Here is a 22,421-nt window from a genome sequence, read left to right on the forward strand (position 1 = left end):
AGTCCTAGCTTTGGATGGCTTTCCCTTCCCCTTCAAAGAAAAGTACAGCACAGGAACAGGCCCTTCAGCCCTCCAAGCCTGCGCCGATCATGGTGCCTGCCTAAACTAAAACCGTATGCACTTATGGAGTCCGTATCCTCCCATTCCCATCCTATTCATGTATTCGTCTAGTTGCCCCTTAAATGTCGCTATCGTACCTGCTCCCACCATCTCCCCGGGCAGCGCGTTCCAGACATTCACCACCCTCTGTGTAAAAACACTTGCCTCACACATCTCCTCTAAACATTTCCCCATGCACCTTAAACCAATGTCCCCGAGTACTTGACTTTTCTACCCTAGGAAGAAAAGTCTTCATCTTCATAAGAATGTGCCTACTCTGTACACGATGAGCCATTGCCTCTTCGAAGGCCTCCCATTTTTCATTGACCGCTTTATCCACAAGTCTCTGTTTCCAGGTCCACCTGGGTCAGGTCCTTTTACAGTTCATTAAAATCAGGCCTCCTCCAGTTCAGTATCTTCTCAAAATGGCAGACATGTTTTACTGTTCAAATGCCCACAGTTTTCATTGGCTACGCATATTGTTAATAATAATCCTGATGTTTTCAAACCTTTCTTTCTCACTGACAATTGTGTACTCTGACTGGGTCAGGGCTGGAAACATGTGAATACCTGTGGCACTATGCTCGAAATCTATGGATTTGCTTCACATTTTGCAGAGGTGACATTGGAAACGGCAGCAAAGTGATGCTGTGGGCCCTTCAGCCACTTCTCGGAGCCATCACTTCCCCAACCTCACCACCACCAGGACCGACAGGTACGAACCTAACCCTATTTCTCTTCTGCTCACCCCTGTTACTAAGATGCATCCCATCTGGATCAGTGACTTTTCTACTTCGAGTGCAGCCAAACTATTAAACACATCCACTTGGATGTGGAAACGTGTGGAAGATGGTGACAGATCTCAGTATCCACGGTAATGGCCCCAGTTTATACAAGTGGAGAGAAATGGCTCAGTGGTGGGGGCCTGTAATGCGCTGCTGGGCAAGGTGGTGGAGGCGGACACACTGGGAACATTTAAGACTTATCTAGATAGCCACATGAACGGAGTGGGAATGGAGGGATACAAAAGAATGGTCTAGTTTGGACCAGGGAGCGGCGCGGGCTTGGAGGGCCGAAGGGCCTGTTCCTGTGCTGTATTGTTCTTTGTTCTTTTGTTCTTTTGATTTGATTTGATTTATTATTGTCACCTGTATTAACATACAGTGAAAAGTATTGTTTCTTGCGCACTATACAGACAAAACATACCATTCATAGATAAGGAAACAAGAGAGTGCAGAATGTAGTGTTACAGTCATAGCTAGGGTGTAAAGAAAGATCAGCTTCATACAAGGTAGGTCTATTCAAACGTCTGACAGCAGCAGGAATATTTCTGTCACATCTCTCAATCTTTTTTCCTCAAGTAAAACAGTCCCAACTTTGCGAATCTATTTTCCTAACTGAAGTTCCTCATCCCTGGGGACCATTCCCGTCAATCTTTTCTGCATTCTCTCCAATGATTTCACATCCTTACTAAAATGCAGCGCCCAGAACTGGATGCAATACTCTGGCTGAGACTGAACTAGTATGCTATGCAAATTAATGCAGGTTAATACTTTGCAAGGGGGCGCCATGGTGGCACAGTGGTTAGCACTGCTGCCTCACAGTGCCAGGGACCTGGATTCGATTCCCGGCTTGGCTCACTGTCAGTGTGGAGTTTGCACATTCTCCCCGTGTCTGCGTGGGTTTCCTTCGGATGCTCCAGTTTCCTCCCACAGTCCAACGATGTACACAGCAGGTGGATTGGCTATGTTACATTCTGCCTCAGTGTACCCAAACGGGTGCTAGAGTGTGTTGATTAGGGGATTTTCACAGTAACTTCATTGCAGTGTTAATGTAAGCCTGCTTGTGACTAATAAATAAACTTTAACTTTAAATTCAGCATAATCTCTTTGATCTTGTACTCTATGCCCCTATTAATAAAGCTCAGGATGCTGTACACTTTATCAACTGTACTCTCAACCTGTCCTTCCACCTTCAATTATTATGCACATAAACAGCCAGATACCTTTGTTCCTGCACCCCCTTTAGAATTGTCACCATTATTTTACATTGTCTCTCCATGTTCTTCCTACCAACATTCTAACTCTGAACGTGAAATTATAATGGGAAAGGAGATTTCTCCAAAGTTGTTGCTTTGTCGACTGGGTACTTTATATGGAGTGCTTTACCCTGTCTATGCATCCAATTATATATCCTGCAAGATGCTTGGCTCTTCAGATTTGATGGAAGTGAATAAGAGTTTCTGAAAGAAAAATGCTTGAAAGGCAAACTGCCTTGATTTATTTAAATGGAGAGGGGTTTTCCCGAGAATCACGCACACATCCCATACTTGAAAGTCCCGGTAGTTTGAATTTCCATGGAAGCTGTCAGGTTATTTCAGCACTTTCCCGTTGCCCAGCATCGAAGCACACAAATAGTGAGCGATAGAACGATTAGGGCATTAGGGCCAAATACCTGAACCATACGGACTTCAAGCACAACCCAACACTGGGGCCATTGGCTCACTGCACAGAAACAAAAGCTGGATTGAAAAGAACACAGTAAGAAGTTTAACAACATCAAACTTCTTACTGTGTTTACTGTGGTGAACCATTGTTGGTTCCCACCAGGTAGTGCTGAGCCAGGGTCTGGCCAGTACTATGAGTCTGTATATATGTTACTGTTGGGGTTAGGGTTGGGCTGTACTACATGTTACTGTTGGGGTTAGGGTTGGGCTGTTCTACATGTTACTGTTGGGGTTAGGGTTGGGCTGTTCTACCAGTAATATAGTTCTTATGGTACATCCCAGTCGGGCTCCGCCTCCTGGGAGAGGTATAAAGGTCACTGCTCTGTCTGGGACCCTTTAGTCTGGGATCGTGTATTATATATGGTAGCTCTATTGTTGTAGTCAATAAAAGCCTTTATTTCCCCGAGACTCTTAGCCTCGTGAGTTATATCGCGCATCATTTACCCCAACGCCGGCATCTCCACATCTTGAAAAGAACAGACATCAACTCGTATCTACTTTAAGAAATGTAAAATGCAAAAAAGGATTTTTTTTCTGACTTTGTCAGTCAGATATTTTGGTGCTAAATTATTTAAATTATTTATAATTATATATATATATATATGTGCATTGGAACTTAAATATATTTTCCTTATCTCCTTCAAAAGCAGCTAAATTGGCAGCATAAATTATTCAAAAGCTGAAGGAATCATCTTTTTAAAGATTCTCAAGAGGACTCAATCCCAGAGAAAACCCTCCAGAGAAATGTTCTGTGATTTTGTATTTAAGATTCAATTAGGTCAGCGAAGCCTCTTCTCCCTCTCTGTACTTTAAATTAGATCATTCGAATCCTATTCACTTGAATGCGATCACGAGTCTTGAATCTCCCCCTTTACAGGAATGTAACATTTATCTTTGATACTTTAGGGATCACGTCAAATGTATCGGTCATCATCCAGATGGACTCATAAGGCTCAAGCCTAGAATCCTGCAACCCAGGAGTTAACACTGGTCCCCAGTCACATTTCATACAATCCATAGAATCCCTATAGTGCAGAAGGACGTCATTCGGCCCATCGAGTCTGCACCGACCACAATCCCACCCAAGCCCCCATAACCCCATGTATTTACCCTCGCTAGTCCCCCTGACACTAAGGGGCAATTTAGCATGACCAATCCACCTTACCCACACATCTTTGGAGTGTGGGGGGAAACCGGAGCACCCGGAGGAAACCCACGCAGACACAGGGAGAACGTGTAAACTCCACATAGACAGTGACCCAAGCTGGGAATCGAACCCGGGTCCCTGGCGCTGTGAGGCAGCAGTGCTAACCACTGTGCCACCGTGCCGCCCTAATTTCAAGAAGTCAAAGTGAACCAGATACATCTACAAACTCCAAGAGAGTTAAGGAAAATGGGAAATTTCCCAAAATCTCAACCCACGGGAATAAACTCTGAAGAAATGTGATTCTCCAAGTACTGACCCCATTCCAATCGCAAAAATCACATTCAGCAATAAAGTGTTGCTTTGCACCAATCGATCGATTGTGTTGCTCCCAAGCAAGGACTGATCCACCTCGATACTCTTCATTCTCCACACACACAGAACTAAGTACAGCTCCCATATGCAATCTTTTAATAGGTGATCCAGATAGAACAGTCTGTAGCATTGTGAAGGAGAATGCTCGCACTGTTTCTTATCTGAGACCTACCCCGCCTAGCAGCCACTACATTACATTTTGACCTGGTAAAACTGTCTTCTTTCGCCTAACATAAAGATCCTAAATCCTCGCTGACATTCTCCCCCTCCTCTCTGCAGCCTCACTCTATAGGATTCAAGGCTCTTTATACACTTTTTCACTCTGGCTCATTCACCCCAGGCACCTCAGAACTGTGAAGTTTGCATCTTCCTCAGCCCTCCTTCCTCCCAAAATGTAATTTTTCTGCAACCAACAAACTTTGAACTGCAGTCACTATTACAAAATAGAAAAGCATAGCAAGCTCCCACAGTCAGCAGTGTAATAAATAACCAGGTAACCTGCCTTTTAGCTTTTGGCTGAAGTATAAATGATTTTTAAAAAATTTATTCGTGGGACATGGGCGTCGCTGGCTGGGCCAACATTTATTGCCCATCCCTAGTTGCCCCAAGGCAGTTGAGAGTCAACCACATTGCTGTGGCTCTGGAGTCACATATAGGTCAGACCAGGTAAGGATGGCAGATTTCCTTCCCTCAAGGACATTTGTGAACCAGATGGATTTTTCCGACAATCAACAATGGTTTCATGGTCATCAGTAGATTCTTAATTCCAGATATTTTTAATTGAATTCCAATTCCACCACCTGTCGTGGCGGGATTCGAACCCAGGTCCCCAGAACATTAGCTGAGTTTCTGGATTAATAGTCTGGCGATAATACCACTAGGCCCCTTAGCTGAGGTGCCAGTTGGATTCCCCTCCTTCAGCTAGTATGGGATCTTTCATACTCACCTGAGAGGAAAGGCCTGGCCTGAGTTTAAAGTTTATTTATTAGTCACAAGTAAGGCTTACTTGTACAATGAGGTTACTGTAAAATTCCCCTAGTCGCCACATTCCGATGCCTGTTCGGGTCAATGCACCTAACCAGCTTGTCTTTCAGACTGTGGAAGGAAACCGGAGCACCCGGAGGAAACCCACGCAGACAGTGACCCAAGCCGGGAATCGAACTCGGGTCCCTGGCGCTGTGAGGCAGCAGTGCTAACCACCGTGCCACCGTGCCATCCTAAGTTTAACATTTGATATGGAAGATACATCTCCCAAAATGTGACATTCTCTCAGTATTGCACTGAAAAGTTAACCTTAATTCTCAGAATTGTTTTGTGCCATGATCTCCTAGAATTTGTTCAGAACCAGTTCCTGGACTGATATGTTTTGGAGCCATCGAGGGATAAGGCTATTTTCAGTAGGTTGAGTAACAAACCAGAGTCGGTTCACAAACTGGCTGGAAGATATCTTGCACTTTAATCATAATCTGGTTGAATTGTATGTTGTGTTTGAATTGGAGAAGCAAGCGTTGCAGCTTTTAGATTTAAATAAGGGAACCGCAAAGAGTGAAAAACAATTTAATCGCAGTAAACTGGTACATCTAAACATTGGGAGGCACTCAGAAAAACTCTTGATTCAATGAAAAGAAAAACAAATAAACAGTCCACGCTAATCACCTCCATTCCAGAGGACATTTGAGAGTCAACCACAGCGCTGCGGGCCTGGAGTTACACGTAGGCCAGACCAGGTAAGGACGGCAGATTTCCTTCCCTAAAGGGCATTGGTGAACCAGAGGGGTATTTACAATAATTAGTCCCTGTCTGTGAGGAATTTCATCCACATTCTCCTCATATCTGTCGTGGGTTTCCTTTGGGTTGTCTGGTTTCCTTCCACAGTCCAAAGGTGTGCAGGATAGGTTGATTGGCCATCCTAAATTGACTCTAGTATCAGGGGGACTAGCAGGGTAAATATTGGCATTATGGGAATAGGGCCTGTGTGGGATTGTGGTCAGTGCAGACTCAATGGGCCGAATGGCCTCCTTCTGCACTGTCGGCGTACTATACTATGATTAGACTTTTAATTCCAGATTTTTATTGAGTTCAAATTTCACCATCTGCCATGGTGGGATTCGAACCCAGGTCCCCAGATCTTGCCCTGGGTCTCTGGATTACTAGCCCAGTGACAATACCACTATGCCACCACCTCCCCTAAAAATTTATAAACAAAAGCCAGGACACATTTGTTAAAGTCAAATCATGTCTGATGGAGTTCTCTGTTGAAGTAACAGAGAGTGTTGATGGTGTACAATTAGGGGGGATTTTTCAGCCCTTCCCACCAACATCTTCCAGTCCAGCTGAAGTCAGCCTCTCCATGCAAATTGCCTCTGACTCTGGGAGGGTTGGAAGATCCCACTTTTGGCCAATGGTGAGCCACCTCCGTCATGAGAAAACCTGCCTGTGAGGGTGGCTGGAAAATTCCAGCCTTAAATTTTCAAAAGGCGCTTGATAAACTACCACAGAAAAAGCTTACTGGCAAAATCAAACCCAATTTGCCTAGACCTTGGTTTACAGGGCACAGTGTGAAAACTTGTGGATGATGTGGAACTTGGAAGCATTGTGAACTGTGAGGAGGATAGTGCAGAACATCGGAAAGACATAGACAGGTTGGTAAAATAGGTAGACAGCTGGCAGATGGCATTTAGAAGTGTGAAGTGATTCATTTGAAAAGGAAGATTGTGCAGGGCTAGGTGGTGAAGGTGGGGGAGTGGCACTAGGTAACTTGCTCCCGAGGAGAGGCTATGCAGACATGATGGGCCAAATGGTTTCCTTCTGCACTGTCACAATTCTCTAATTCTGAGATTCTTTGGCCAGGATTTTACGCTCCCCGACAGCTGGGTTTTTAGAGGGAGGGGGAAATTGAAGGAATGGGATCCCCTCCAGGTCCCCGTCCACTATGACCAAGCAGCACTTTCATGTTGGGGTGGGCAAAGTCATTATTGACCACGTCAGGGCCGTTCCCTGTCCATTTCCATTATGAGGTGGCAGGAAGATTGACCTTACATGGAGGAGGGCCAAAAATCAATGGACTTAGATTTCAGGTGGGACGGGGGTTGGGATGCTTCCATTAGAAGCCCCCTTCTAGTGTCAGGTGCCCCCATTTAAGGTCCAGTTGCCTCTGGACCTCACCCCACCCCTGGACCGCTATACTGAGGCCACAATTGCCCCACTTCGTGTCCCCCTAGGCCTTCCCTGCACTCCTCATCCTGGGACCTCTTGAACTTACTTTGGCCTCCAGAGGCTGGACTTAGTCTCAGATGTCCTTATGCAAGTCCTCCAGTCCACTGCAGCTCTGATCACTGCAGGCACTTGAGAGCTACCGTCCAATCAGATTGGACGACGCTCTCAAGTGAGGGGTATAAGTTCTGCCTGCAGCCGCCTAATGCTCATCCAGGGTGAAGTGTGTGTGGGGTACTCAGAGTGAGTGGGCCCACCATATGAAAAACTCAGGCCTATGAGTGCCGGCTTGGGTCGCTGTCTGTGTGGAGTTTGCACGTTTCCCCCGTGTCTGCATGGGTTTCATCCGAGTGCTCCGGTTTCCTCCCACAGTTCAAAGATGTTCAGGTTAGGTGGATTGGCCATGGTAAATTGCCCCTTAGTGTCAGGGAGAGTAGCTCGGGTAAATGCATGGGGTTATGGTTATTGGAGGTTAATTGTATGTCTCAGTCCCAAGACTGCAGGAGTTCCTCAGGACATTCCTGGCCCAACCATCTTCAACTGCTTCATCAATGACCTTCCTTCCACCATAAGGTCAGAAGTGGGGAAGTAACAGGTGCCAACATGCAGCACATCTTGGATAATATTCAGGTTTGGGCTTTTAGATGGCAAGTAACATTTGTGCCAAGCAAGTGCCAGGCAATGACCATCTCCAACAAGAGGGAATCTAACCATCTCCACTTGACCTTCAAAGACATTACCATTGCTGTATCTTCCACTATCAACATCCCGGGGGAATACCATTGACTAGAAACTAAACTGGATCAGTCATATAAACACTGTGGTTACAAGAACGGATCAAAAGCAAAGAATTCAGAGGTGATTAATTCACCTTCTGGCTCCCCAAAGCCTCTCCACCATCTAACAGGACACAAGTCAGGAGTGTGATGGAATACTCTCCATTTGTCTGTCTGAGAGTAGCTCCAACAACACTCAAGAAGTTTGACACCAATCGGGACAAAACTTGTTCGGCACCCCAAACACCACTGATGCACAGTCAAATGAATATTTCATTTCTGTCTTCACAATAGAAGTCACAGATTACGTGTCAGAAGTAGTGGGTGACCAAGGTGTAGTAATTAATTTCAGTAGACAGAAATGTGTGTAGAAACATATGGGATTAAAAGCCAACAAATTGTCAGGATCAAATGGCCCAAATCCTACACTTCTATAAGATTTAACTGCAGGGATAGTGAACGCAAGTCCCCGAGAATCTAGATTGGTTTCACTGGCTTGAAAGTTATCAAATGTAACAGTAAAAAAGGAGCGGAAGAGAAAACTGGGAACTGCAGGCCAGTTAGCCCGATGTCAGTTGTTGGGAAAATGCTGGAATCTATAATTAAGGACATCTTAATAATGCATTGTGAAAGTCATAGAATGATCAGACAGAGTCAACATGATTTCATGAAGGAAAATGCGTTTAGCAAATTTATTAGAGTTTTTGCAGGTTGTTACGAGTGGTTTAATAAAGGGGAGACAGTCGATGTAATACACTTGGACTTTCAAAGAGACATTTGAGAAAGTGACACGTGAAGGGCAATACGCCAGTCAAGGGCTCATGGAATTGTGGCAATATATTAACTTGGATAGAGGATTAGTTGATGGGCAGCAAGCAAAGGGTTTCGATAAATGAAGCATTTTCAAGTTGTCAGGCTGTAACTTGTAGAGTGCTGCATGGATCAGTGCTGGGACCTCAGCTATTTATAATATTAATGACTTAGACAAAGAGAGCAAGGGTAAAGTATTCAAGTTCGCTGATGATACAAAGCGAGGTGAGAATGTAAGTTGCGAGGCCACAAAGAGACAGACAGGTGAAGTGAGTGGGCAGTGATGTGGCAAATGGAGGATAATGTAGTTCATAGAATCCCTACAGTGCAGATGGAGGCCATTCGGCCCATCGAATCTGCGCCTGCAAACATCCTACCCTGGCCCTAACCCCAAAACCCCACATATTTACCTCACTAATCCCTCTAATCCATGCATCCCGGGAATCCCAAGCCAGGAATCGAACCCAGGACCCTAGAGCTGTGAGGCAGCAGTGCTAACCACTGTGCAAGTGTGAGTTCATTCACTTTGGTATTAGTGCTGATTACAAAGCAGAATACTTTTTAAAAGGCATGAAGCTTCGAAATGTTGATGTTCAAAGAGACTTGAGTGTACCTGTACAGGAAATGCAGAAAGTCAGCATGCAGATACAGCAAGCAATGAGAAAGGCCAAAGGAATATTGGCCTTCATTACGAGTATTGGAATACAAGCATAAAGAAGTCTTGCTACATTTGTATGAAACTTTAGTGCGACAATACAGCAAAAGTTCAGTCAACTGACCCCTGGGAAGAGAGAGTTGTTCTATGAGAAAAAACTGAATAAATTTGGCCTATATTTGGCCTGGAGAATGAGAGGTGATCTCATTGAAACATACAAGATGCTGAAGGGGCTTGACAGGGTAGAGGTTCTTTCCCCTGGCTGGGGAATATAGTCATGATGTGGAGAAGCCGGCGTTGGACTGGGGTAAACACAGTAAGAAGTCTAACAACACCAGGTTAAAGTCCGACAGGTTTATTTGGTAGCAAACGCCACTAGCTTTCGGAGTGTGCTGCTCCTTCGTCAGGTGGAGTGGGAGATATGCTCACGAATAGGACATACAGAGACACAAACTCAATTTACAGAATAATGAATGGAATGCTAATCAAGCTAATCAATGCTAATATAGCTAATCAAGTCTTAAAGGTACAGACAATGTGAGTGGAGAGAGCATTAAGCGCAGGTTAAAGAGATGTGTATTGTCTCCAGCCAGGACAGCCAGTGAGATTTTGCAAGTCCAGGGAAGTTGTGGGGGTTACAAATAGTGTGACATGAACCCAAGATTCCGGTTGAGGCCGTCTTCATGTGTGCAAATTGGATTATTATCTAAATGGAAAGAAATTACAACATGCTGCTGTGCAGAGGGACCTGGGGGTCCTTATGCATGAGACGCAAAAAACCCAGTCTGTAGGTGCAACAGGTGATCAAGAAGGCAAATGGGATGTTGGCCTATATCGCAAGGGGATAGAATATAAAAGCAGAGATGTCTTGCTGCATCTGTACAGGGCATTGGTGAGGCCGCAGCTGGAATATTGTGTGCAGTATTGGTCCCCTTATTTGCGGAAGAATATATTGGCATTGGAGGGAGTGCAGAGAAGGTTCACCAGGTTGATACCAGAGATGAGGGGTGTTGATTATGAGGAGAGACTGAGCAGATTGGGTTTGTACTCGTTGGAATTTAGAAGGTTGAGGGGGGATCTTATAGAGACCTATAAGATAATGAAGGGGCTGGATGGGGTAGAGGTGGAGAGATCCTTTCCACTTAGAAAGGAAACTAGAACTAGAGGGCACAGCCTCAAAATAAAGGGGGGTCAGTTTAGGACAGAGTTGAGGAGGAACTTCTTCTCTCAGAGGGTGGTGAATCTCTGGAATTCTCTGCCCACTGAAGTAGTGGAGGCTACCTCGTTGAATATGTTTAAATTACGGATAGATGGATTCCTGATCGGTAAGGGAATTAGGGGTTATAGGGATCAGGCGGGTAAGTGGAACTGATCCACTTCAGATCAACCATGATCTTATTGAATGGCGGGGCAGGCTCGAGGGGCTAGATGGCCTACTCCTGCTCCTATTTCTTATGTTCTTATGTTCTTATGTGCAGAACTTGTCTTCAGTTTCTGCTCAGCGAAACCATGCAGATGCTACGACAACGGATGAATGAATACCGCTCGACAATCACCAGGCAAGACTGTTCTCTTCCTGTTGGGGAGCACTTCAGCGGTCACAGGCATTCGGCCTCTGATCTTCAGGTAAGCGTCCTCCAAGGCGGCCTTCACGACACACGACAGTGCAGAGTCGCTGAGCAGAAACTGATAGCCAAGTTCCGCACACATGAGGACGGCCTCAACCGGGACCTTGGGTTCATGTCACATTATCTGTAACCCCCACAACAAAGAACAAAGAACAAAGAACAGTACAGCACAGGAAACAGGCCCTTCAGCCCTCCAAGCCTGTGCCGCTCCTTGGTCCAACTAGACCAATCGTTTGTATCCCTCCATTCCCAGGCTGCTCATGTGACTATCCAGGTAAGTCTTAAACGATGTCAGCGTGCCTGCCTCCACCACCCTACTTGGCAGCGCATTCCAGGCCCCCACCACCCTCTGTGTAAAAAACGTCCCTCTGATGTCTGAGTTATACTTCGCCCCTCTCAGCTTGAGCCCGTGACCCCTCGTGATCGTCACCTCCGACCTGGGAAAAAGCTTCCCACTGTTCACCCTATCTATACCCTTCATAATCTTGTATACCTCTATTAGATCTCCCCTCATTCTCCGTCTTTCCAAGGAGAACAACCCCAGTCTACCCAATCTCTCCTCATAGCTAAGACCCTCCATACCAGGCAACATCCTGGTAAACCTTCTCTGCACTCTCTCCAATGCCTCCACGTCCTTCTGGTAGTGCGGCGACCAGAACTGGACGCAGTACTCCAAATGCGGCCTAACCAGCGTTCTATAAAGCTGCATCATCAGACTCCAGCTTTTATACTCTATACCCCGTCCTATAAAGGCAAGCATACCATATGCCTTCTTCACCACCTTCTCCACCTGTGTTGCCACCTTCAAGGATTTGTGGACTTGCACACCTAGGTCCCTCTGTGTTTCTATACTCCTGATGACTCTGCCATTTATTGTATAACAACTTGCCTGGACTTGCAAAATCTCACTGGCTGTCCTGTCTGGAGACAATATACATCTCTTTAACCTGTGCTTAATGCTCTCTCCACTCACATTGTCTGTACCTTTAAGATTTGATTAGCTGTATTAGCATTGATTAGCTTGATTAGCATTCCATTCATTATTCTGTAAATTGAGTTTGTGTCTCTGTATTCCCTGTTTGTGAGCATATCTCCCACTCCCACCTGATGAAGGAGCAGCAAGCTCCGAAAGCTAGTGGATTTTGCTACCAAATAAACCTGTTGGACTTTAACCTGGTGTTGTTAGACTTCTTATTGGGGAATATAGAACATGGGGAAATCTCGGGATAAAGTGGTCAATTATTTAGGACTGAGGTAAGGAGAACTTCCTTCAGTCGGAGGTTGTGAATCATTGGAATTCTCTATCTTGGCGTGGATGCGTGATTATATTCAAGGTTTTCATAGATAAACTTATGATCTCTGAGGAAATCAAGGAATATGAGGAGCAGACTGAAAGGGGAGTTGAGACAGAAGATCAGCATGGTCATCAAGATGCCATTAAGTCTACTGCAGTGCCTAATTCTTATGTTCGACCTAGCTCTTACTTTAAGGTACACCAGTGTTGCTGCATTGGGTCAGTTCCTGGATGGAGTTCTCCACAGTAACCAAGCCCTCTAAGATCATTAGCATTTTCTATCAGTTTAGTACACTGGAGGTATTTGGTGTTTTGGGGTAAGAGATTTGCAGCGGCAACTTTCTTTCTGCACTGCAATTTTTTAGACAACAAATTATATCGATGTAATGGGTTTCTGGGATCATACAGCTGTGTTTGGGTTTAGTCATGTATGATCAACTCATGATCCTGTCAGGATCTCATTGAAACTGGCTACTGGGAGAACTAAAGGTAGAATTTTGAACCGTTGAGTTTGTCATTTCCTCAGTCTGTTAGTCTTCCCATGTCAACATAATGCATTTGACTATCAATCATCTTTTGACTTATCAATATTTATAGAATCATAGGATCCCTACAGTGTAGAAGGAGGCCGTTCGGCCCATCGAATCTGTACCAACCACAACCCATCCCAGGGCTTATTCTTGTATTCCTACACAATTACCCTGCTCATCCCCCTGGCACTACAGCAATTTAACATGGCCAGTCCACCTAACCAGCACATCTTTGGACTGTGGGAGGAAACCAGAGCACCTGGAAGAAACTCACAGAGAGAACGTGCAAACTCCACACAGACAGTGACCCAAGGCTGGAATTGAACCCGGGTGCCTGGCGCTGTGAGGCAGCAGTGATAACCACTGCGCCACTGTGCTGCTCATTTGAATGATGATTTTATTACAAATAAAGAAAATCCACCCAAGGGCATACGTCCCTCACTTTCCTGGATGGATTGGGCAGCAAGTTACGAATATCGATCAGGTTTAAAATTGGAGTAGTAAGATCCAAACGCTAGAGTCCCATTCCTTCAGCAACAGTGTGGCACAATGAAACTCCTGTGTGTCCTCTCATTTTCATTGGGTAACAAACAATTAAAAATCATGTATTGCAAAGACTAACACTGGATGTGTTAGTGAGTTACAACAGTGTTAGTAACAACAGTGAGTTACTAACCTGCTGCTTATGAGGAACATAAATAGTATGTTGACCTGAATTAGACAGCAGTATAATATAGTAAGTAAAAATCACATGGAACACATCCATTTTACCATTGACATCAAAGACATTTCATTTAAATGAAGATCACTCATGGTTTAGCTCAGATGCCACTTTGGTCATTAGGGTCAGATACATGTTAATGAATATTCTTGAAGTTAATTCTTCTTCAGAGCAAGTCTGAGCTTTGCAGAGTTTCTTAGGTAAATGGGTGCCCTTTTGGAGAGGTAAGTACCTTTTTGGATATGGTCTGGGAACCTTTGAGGGAAGTCAGGCACCCTTTGGGAAAAGTAGTCTGTCCTTTGGAGTTGTTAAAAGCAGACATGAATATGTGTAAAAAGTACATAAACTCGTTGGATCTGTCAAGCTCTTGCAACTGTCAAAATAAACTGTTAAATTGTCAAAATATTTAAAATCCCTACCCTTTAAAAATAATAAAAACTGTCTGCCGAGTTTTGACATTAGCCTGAGAGCTTTTATTACTTGATCAGTGCTGCATTGCTGATTTCACAACCTTCCATTATCACAGCAGGGTGGCCATCAGTTCACAGTTTGCTTGACAGCTCCAAGTGGTTATAGAGGGTGTGATTCTCTCACCCCGCCATGCTATTTTTTTTTTCCCGAGCATGCACGGGATTCACGCATGCTTTCCTGCTGCGTGGCACCTCCCAGTGCTGGATTTCCGGTGCTATCTGATTCATGTTGGAAAACGGCAGGAACACCAGGTAATCACATCTTATTTTAATGTTATTATAATATGATTAGCGGGCCCGGGACTGAATTCTCCATTATTAGCCTACTTGTGACACTAATAAATAAACTTTAAAACTTTAATTAAAGATATCAATTGTTGTTAAAGCAAATGGCGCAGAATCAATCCCGTTCCCAATTCTCAGATATGAAAACTGATTCTGCCTTGAGACAGTGTTAACTTCAATCAATTGGAGGAGTGTATCCTAACAGCCCACTCACCGCCCTGTACTGACGGCACAGTAAAATAACCTACAGTAAGATGATCTCTGCATATTCCAATTGGTTTCCCAGTCTCATTTCAGTAAAACTCCCTGACGGTGGGACATAAACGGGAAGCTTGTCTGTCTCATCTCCCCACAATTTCATCTGCCCCTCTCCCACCTCTGCCTCCTGTCGACTGGTAAAGTTCTGCCCAATCTTACTGGAGCTATCATTCCCAATCTTACTGGAGCCATCAAAGAACAAAGGAAATTACAGCACAGGAACAGGCCCTTCGGCCCTCCAAGCCTGCACCGACCATGCTGCCCGACTGAACTAAAACCCCCTACCCTTCCGGGGACCGTATCCCTCTATTACCACCTATTCATGTATTTGTCAAGACGTCCCTTAAAAGTCACTATTGTATCTGCTTCTCGTACCTCCCCCAGCAGCAAGTTCCAGGCACCCACCCCACTCTGTGTAAAAAACTTACCTTGAACACCTCCTTTAAACCTTGCCCCTCACACCTTAAACCTATGCCCCCTAGTAATTGACTCTTCCACCCTGGGAAAAAGCTTCTGACTATCCACTCTGTCCATGCCCCTCATAATCTTGTAGACTTCTATCAGGCCTCCCCTCAACCTCCGTTGCTCCAAAGAGAACAAATCAAGTTTCTCCAACCTTTCCTCATAGCTAATGCCCTCCATACCAGGCAACATCCTGGTAAATCTTTTCTGTACCCTCTCCAAAGCCTCCACATCCTTCTGGTAGTGTGGTGTCCAAAATTGAACACTATATTCCAAGTGTGGCCTAACTAAGGTTCTATAAAGTTGCAACATGACTTGCCAATTTTTAAACGCAATGCCCCAGCCAATGAAGGCAAGCATGCTGTATGCCTTCTTGACTACCTTCTCCACCTTGGGAGAAGGTAGTCACTTTCAGTGACCTGTGTACCTGTACACCCAGATCCCTCCGCCTATTAATACTCTTAAGGATTCTGCCATTTTTCTGTATATCTCCTATCTGTATTAGACCTTCCAAAATGCATTACCTCACATTTGTCCGGGTTAAACTCCATCTGCCATCTTTCCACCCAAGTCTACAACCAATCTATACCCTGCTGTATCCTCTGATGGTCCTCATCGCTATCCGCAAATCAACCAACCTTTGTGCCGTCCGCAAACTTACTAATCAAACCAGTTACATTTTCCTCCAAATCATTTATATATATATATTACAAACAGCAAAGGTCCCAGCACTGATCCTTGAGGAACGCCACTTGTCACAGCCCTCCATTCAGAAACACACCCTTCCTCTGTCTTCCATGACCAAGATGTGGAGATGCCGGCGTTGGACTGGGGTAAACACAGTAAGAAGTTTAACAACACCAGGTTAAAGTCCAACAGGTTTATTGGGTAGCAAAAGCCACACAAGCTTTCGGAGCTGCAAGCCCCTTCTTCAGGTGAGTGGGAATTCTGTTCACAAACAGGGCATGTAAAGACACAAGCTCAATTTACATGAATAATAGTTGGAATGCGAATACTTACAACTAATCAAGTCTTTAAGAAACAAAACAACGTGAGTGGAGAGAGCATCAAGACAGGCTAAAGAGATGTGTATTGTCTGGAGCCTGTCTTGATGCTCTCTCCACTCACGTTGTTTTGTTTCTTAAAGACTTGATTAGTTGTAAGTATTCGCATTCCAACCATTATTCATGTAAATTGAGTCTGTGTCTTTACATGCCCTGTTTGTGAACAGAATTCCCACTCACCTGAAGAAGGGGCTTGGAGCTCCGAAAGCTTGTGTGGCTTTTGCTACTAAATAAACCTGTTGGACTTTAACCTGGTGTTGTTAAACTTCTTTCCATGACCAAGCCAGTTCTGTATCCACCTCGCCAGCTCACCTCTGATCCCATGCGGCTTCACCTTCTGTACCAGTCTGCCATGAGGGACCTTGTCAAAGGCCTTACTGAAGTCCATGTAGACAACATATTCCCAATCTTACTGGAGCTATCATTCCCAATCTTTCTGGAGCTATCATTCCCAATCTCTCTGGAGCTATCATTCCCAATCTCTCTGGAGCTATCATTCCCAATCTCTCTGGAGCTATCATTCCCAATCTTTCTGTAGCTACCATTCCCAATCTTTCTGGAGCCACCATTCCCAATCTAGCTGGAGCTATCATCCCCAATCTCTCTGGAGCTATCATCCCCAATCTCTCTGGAGCTATCATTCCCAATCTCACTGGAGCTATCATTCCCAATCTCTCTGGAGCTATCATTCCCAATCTCTCTGGAGCTATCATTCCCAATCTCTCTGGAGCTATCATTCCCAATCTTTCTGGAGCTACCATTCCCAATCTTTCTGGAGCTACCATTCCCAATCTAGCTGGAGCTATCATTCCCAATCTCACTGGAGCTATCATTCCCAATCTCTCTGGAGCTATCATTCCCAATCTCTCTGGAGCTATCATTCCCAATCTCTCTGGAGCTACCATTCCCAATCTCTCTGGAGCTATCATTCCCAATCTCTCTGGAGCTATCATTCCCAATCTCACTGGAGCTATCATTCCCAATCTCTCTGGAGCTATCATTCCCAATCTAGCTGGAGCTATCATCAAGCTCCGTAATTTCTTTATCTCACTTTTCAAGCTCTTGTTCTTGACCTGGTTATTTCTCTGGAATGGTTACAATTTTGCTCCTTCAGGTTTAAGAGATTTGATAGAGATGTTCAAGACCGTGAAGGGACTGGATATAGTTGATGGGAAGGAGAAACTGTTCCCATTCATAAAAGGATCAAGAATGAGAGAGCACAGATTTAAAGTGATTTAAAGTGCAAAAGAAGCAAACGCTATGTTAGAAAAATCTCTTTCACACAGTGAGTGGTTGGACTGTGGAGTGCACTGCCTGGAAGTGTGCTGGAGGCAGGTTTAATCACGGCATTCAAGAGAGCATTAGATGATTATCTGAGTAGAAACAATATGCAGGAGTATGGGGAAAAGGCAGGGGAACGGCACTAAGTCATAATGCTCATTTGGAGAGCCGGTGTAGACACGATGGGCCAAATGGCCTCCTGCACGGTAACAATTTTGTGATTCTGTGATCTTTGAAGGGAGTACATTCCAGATCATAATGACGAGCTGTGTAAAGACTTTTGGTCTCATCTCACCTCTGTCTGTTTGACCAATTACCTTAAATCTATGTCCATGATTACAGATCGGCCTCGCACTGAGAGCAGAGTCTTCTTGTTTACTCTATCAAGACCCCACAAGATTTTGAACAGCTCCATTAAATCTCTCCTTAACATTCTTGGCTCTAAGGAGAACAATCCCAGCTTTTCCAGTTTCTGCAAATAACTGAACTTCTGCATCTTTGCTTCAGTTTAGTAAGTCTCCCCTGCACCCCATCTAAGACCTCATGGGGAGCTGTGTTGGATGGGCTCCCTGACTATGTCCCACTGCTGTTGGGGTATTTTACTGAACTAAGAATGGGAAACCAATTGGAATATGCAAAGACCCTAGTAAGGGCCATTTTACCGTGCCGTCAGTACAGGGTGGGCTGTTAGGATACACTTCTCTGATTGATTGGAGTTTGTTTGCTCTGTCTTCAAGACCTAAGTGTGGTGCCCAGAATTAAACCAGAGATATACCAGTTGAGGCCTAAACTGTGATTTATGAAGCTTCTGTATAAGTTCTTTGCTTTTGAACTCTATTCCATTGTTCATTACATCAAGAATCCAATATGCCTCTTGAACAGAATTCTCAACTTGCTCTGCTGCCTTCAATGATTCTTGTACTTGCCCCAGATTTCCCTGTTTCTACACAACATTAAACTTGGACCATTTGGTTTATATTGCCTCTTACTCTTCTTTCCAAAATCCTACATTTAACACTTTTCTGCTTGAAGTTGGAACTGCCATGTTTCTGCCCCTTTCACCTGTCCATGTCTCTCTGAAGTCTCTTACTACCCTTTTCGCTGTTTATTACATTTCTGAGCTTTGTGCCATGTGCAAGCTTTGAAATAATAGTCTGATATTCAAGTCCGGGTCACTAACATATATTATAAACAGTACTGATCCAAGGATGTGGGTGGCTGGGGGAGGGGAGGTCGCCACTGATTACTGCCTTCTAGTCCAAAAAGCAATTATTTACCACTATGTTCTACCTTCTGTTCCTGCGTCAGTTCCATATCCATTCTGCCGCTGCTCCTTGTTAGAATGTAATCGGTGACAACTTTGTATTGGATGCAATGTGACCAACGGTAACAAGCTGTAAGGGTCAGCTGACCCAGTAAACCATGGAACCAATTATAGAACGACATAATAGTCAGCTGACTCACTATAAATAAGGACCTGTTTGGTATTGTGTTCCGCTTGGAGTGGCCCTGGGCGAGGCCCCACGTTTGGAGTAATGATGTTTCTTTACTAAACCCTTTCTTTGATTTATAAGTTGGAGTAAGTTTTGTTCTATTTTTATTGTCTGCATTTGAAGAGTTACTTCTGATGAAACACTCATTAGTCCCATGGCCTTTAATTCTTCTATAAACATATTATGTAGGATTATTACATGCTTGAACTTTTGCTTAGTTGGTATATTAAGTCTGTGGAGCGAGAAGTCCCTTCACCAAAATCCCTTTATTTACGAACTCTAACAGCAGTACACCGAGTGCTAGCAGTTAGCGGTCTACCTCCGGGGGTGTCAGAGAAACTGACACGCCCAGTTATGTACAAGGCAAAGACTCCCTGATTGGCCCATCAATTGGATCCTTAATCAGGGAGTTCATACTCCAATTGCCAACCTCAATGGCCCGATTGAAGTCATTACAGTTGGTAATACATTCGCCAGTCTCTGAGTTGGAAGGTTCTGAGTTCAAACCCCAATCCAGGACTTGAGCACAAAAATGAAGGGAGTATTACACTGTCTGAGATGCCATCTTTTGGATGAGATCTCAAGTGATGGATGTAAAAGATCCAATCATAATATTTTAAAGGTGAGTTATCCCTGGTGTCATAGAACATAGAACAGTACAGCACAGAACAGGCCCTTCGGCCCACGATGTTGTGCCGAGCTTTATCTGAAACCAAGATCAAGCTATCCCACTCCCTATCATCCTGGTGTGCTCCATGTGCCTATCCAATAACCGCTTAAATGTTCCTAAAGTGTCTGACTCCACTATCACTGCAGGCAGTCCATTCCACACTCCAACCACTCTCTGCGTAAAGAACCTACCTCTGATATCCTTCCTATATCTCCCACCACGAACCCTATAGTTATGCCCCCTTGTAATAGCTCCATCCACCCGAGGAAATAGTCTTTGAACGTTCACTCTATCTATCCCCTTCATCATTTTATAAACTTCTATTAAGTCTCCCCTCAGCCTCCTCCGCTCCAGAGAGAACAGCCCTAGCTCCCTCAACCTTTCCTCATAAGACCTACCCTCCAAACCAGGCAGCATCCTGATAAATCTCCTCTGCACTCTTTCCAGCACTTCCACATCCTTCTTATAGTGAGGTGACCAGAACTGCACACAATATTCCAAATGTGGTCTAACCAAGGTCCTGTACAGTTGCAGCATAACCCCATGGCTCTTAAACTCCAACCCCCTGTTAATAAAAGCTAACACACTATAGGCCTTCTTCACAGCTCTATCCACTTGAGTGGCAACCTTTAGAGATCTGTGGATATGGACCCCAAGATCTCTCTGTTCCTCCAGTCTTCAGAACCCTACCTTTGACCCTGTAATCCACATTTAAATTAGTCCTACCAAAATGAATCACCTCACATTTATCAGGGTTAAACTCCATTTGCCATTTTTCAGCCCAGCTTTGCATCCTATCTATGTCTCTTTGCAGCCTACAACAGCCCTCCACCTCATCCACTACTCCACCAATCTTGGTGTCATCAGCAAATTTACTGATCCACCCTTCAGCCCCCTCCTCTAAGTCATTAATAAAAATCACAAAGAGCAGAGGACCAAGCACTGATCCCTGTGGCAATCCGCTAGCAACCTGCCTCCAATCCGAAAATTTTCCATCCACCACCACCCTCTGTCTTCGATCAGATAGCCAGTTACCTATCCAATCGGCCAACTTTCCCTCTATCCCACACCTCCTTACTTTCATCATAAGCCGACCATGGGGTCCTTATCAAATGCCTTACTAAACTCCATGTATATGACATCAACTGGCCAGTCCCCAGGACGTGGAGATGCCGGCGTTGGACTGGGGTAAGCACAGTAAGAAGTCTCACAACACCAGGTTAAAGTCCAACAGGTTTATTTGGTAGCAAATACCATAAGCTTTCGGAGCGATGCCCCTTCGTCAGATGGAGTGGTCTCTGTTCTCCAACAGTGCACAGACACAGAAATCAAGTTACAGAATACTAATTTAATGTTCCCTCCACCCACATTATCTGTACCTTTTAAGACCTGGCTGGCTGTAGAGATTTGCATTCTAATTAGTATTCTGTTACTTGATTTCTGTGTCTGTGCACTGTTGGAGAACAGAGACCACTCCATCTGACGAAGGGGCAGCGCTCCGAAAGCTTATGGTATTTGCTACCAAATAAACCTGTTGGACTTTAACCTGGTGTTGTGAGACTTCTTACAGTCCCCAGGACACCAGGGATCAACATTACAAAAACAGATTAGCTGCACATTGCTGTTTGTGGGAGCTTGCATTGCAAACATTTTTAAAATTATAACTCTTCAAAAAAGTACTTAATTGGTGGTAAAGCACTTTGCGATCATAGAATCCCACAGTACAGAAGGAGGCCATTTGGCCCATTGAGTCTGTGCCGACCACAGTCCCACCCAGGCCCAATCCCGTAACCCAGCACATTTACCCTGCTAATCCCCCTGATACTGGGGTCAATTTACTACGGCCAATCAACCCAATCTAACCCACACATCTTTCAGACTGTGGGAAGAAAGCGGAGCACCCGGAGGAAATCCACGCAGACACGGGGAGAACGTGCAAACTCCACACAGACAGGTTCCTGGCGCTGTGAGGCAGCAGTGCTAACCACTGTGCTACCGTGCCGTCCCGATCAATTTTGCAGTTATTGAAGCTATCGGCTCGATTGAGGAAATGTGCGTCTACTTAAGGAGAAACAGCTGTGCAAATTTTGTCGTTTTATTTTTCAAAATATTAAAAGTGAACATTATTAGCCTCAATTGTCAGACATCCTAAATGCTTCAGAAAGGAGTTATCTCCAAAAACCTTCTGCTGCATCCTCCTCTATTCCAAGACTGGTTTAGAGGGCACAGCAACCGGAAGGGTAAATTCCTCCTCAAACCCCAAGCACTTCACGTTTAACTCCAATACCAAATCTAAACTGCCGCAGGATGTCTTCATTTCCAAAAATTAGATAATCTGTGCAGCTGATTTGCTCATTTCGATGAAGAACGTAGGAAACTGAAGCAAGTGTAGACCTTAAGGCCCATCAACCAGCCCTCTCCCTCTTCCCAATCCAGCTCATTTCTCCCATCCAACTTCCCCTCTTCCCCCTAAACTTATCTTTTCCACCAGACCCACTTCATAGAATCCCTACAGTGCAGAAGGAGGCCATTCTGCCCATCGAGTCTGTATCGACCACAATCCCACCCAGGGCCTATCCCCGTAACCTCACAAATTTACTCGCTAGTCCCTCTAACATACGCAACCCGGGACACTAAGCGGCAATTTAGCAAGGACACTGCACCTAACCCGCACATCTTTGGACTGT

General features: G+C 44.7%; 1 protein-coding gene across 2 annotated transcripts in view; it reads right to left on the minus strand.

Moving 5' to 3' along the window:
- Nucleotides 1-22,421, minus strand: part of cd247 (CD247 molecule) — a 151,873-nt gene that overhangs the window by 41,756 nt on the left and 87,696 nt on the right. The gene's annotated exons all lie outside the window — the stretch shown is intronic.

Source organism: Mustelus asterias, chromosome 17 (genome assembly GCF_964213995.1).
Source record: "Mustelus asterias chromosome 17, sMusAst1.hap1.1, whole genome shotgun sequence".
NCBI classification, from domain to species: Eukaryota; Metazoa; Chordata; class Chondrichthyes; order Carcharhiniformes; family Triakidae; genus Mustelus; species Mustelus asterias.